The sequence below is a fragment of the Chrysochloris asiatica genome, unplaced genomic scaffold (genome assembly GCF_000296735.1).
Source record: "Chrysochloris asiatica unplaced genomic scaffold, ChrAsi1.0 scaffold00505, whole genome shotgun sequence".
Taxonomy (NCBI): Eukaryota; Metazoa; Chordata; class Mammalia; order Afrosoricida; family Chrysochloridae; genus Chrysochloris; species Chrysochloris asiatica.
In genome coordinates this window covers 401,828-402,905 of record NW_006409023.1, presented here as the reverse complement: position 1 = coordinate 402,905, position 1,078 = coordinate 401,828, and the positions used below count along the sequence as shown (strand labels likewise).

Below are 1,078 nucleotides of genomic sequence, written 5' to 3'. Positions count from 1 at the left end.
AACCCAACTTCTCGTATTATTTGCTCAGCATAGAAGTTGAATAGGTATGGTGAAAGAACACAACCTTGTCGCACACCTTTCCCAATTTTAAAACATTCAGTGTTCCCATGCTCTGTTCGAAAAAAAGCCTGCTTTTCAGGCTTTATTTCTGTTTCTCTTCCCATGTTATTGCCCTATCACATTTTAACCAATGAATCCATAAAAAATATTACAGGTCAATTACTATCTCCAAAACATATACCTTATTTGTCCTGACATAGTGTAGCATTGTAGGATAAGTACTGTATTGCTAACCACAAGGTTGGCAGTTCAAACTTTCCATATGTTCCTCAGAAAACCTTTATTAGGTTATTGAGTCAGAGCCGACTCCATGGAAGTCAACAACAACAAAATAGTAATATGCATCTATTAAGGATATTAATCTTTTTATTGATCCTGTACATTATCAAGCATGATATCCTACACCAGACACTAATCCCTCCTCATAACTTGTACAAGAGACAAAGTATTTTCCAAGAAACATTTTCAAAATAGGTTTGCCATCACAAAACAGATGTTGGCGAAAACCATCACAAAACCTAAGCCAAAATGGGAAAGGAAAAGACCTGTATCAAAATCATCATGATTGGACATGTCAGTTTCTGCAAGTCATGCACTACTGGACACCTGATCTACAAATGTGGTAGAATCGGCAAAAGAACCATCAAAAAATTGGAAACAGAAGTTACTGAGATGGAAAAGGCTACTTCAAGTATGCCTGGGTCTTGGATAAACTGAAAGCAGAATGTGAGCGAGACATCATCATTGATATCTCCCATGGAAATTTGTGAGCATCAAGTTCTATGTGACCATTATTAATGCCCCAGGATGCAGAGACTTTATCAAAAACATGATTACAAGCACTGCACAGGCTGACTGTGCTGTCCTGACTGTTGCTACTGGTGTTGGAGAATTTGAAGCTGTTATCTCTAAGAATTCTTTCACCATGCTTGTTGTTGTTGTTATGTGCCGTGGAGTCGGTTCCGACTCATAGCGACCCTGCACAGGGTTTCCGAGGCTGTAAATCTTTACGGGAGTA

At 38.7% G+C, this 1,078-nt stretch overlaps 1 pseudogene; it reads left to right on the top strand.

The window, feature by feature from the left end:
• The first annotated feature begins 588 nt into the window (after window positions 1-588).
• Window positions 589-1,078, top strand: part of LOC102840957 — a 2,107-nt pseudogene continuing 1,617 nt past the window's right edge.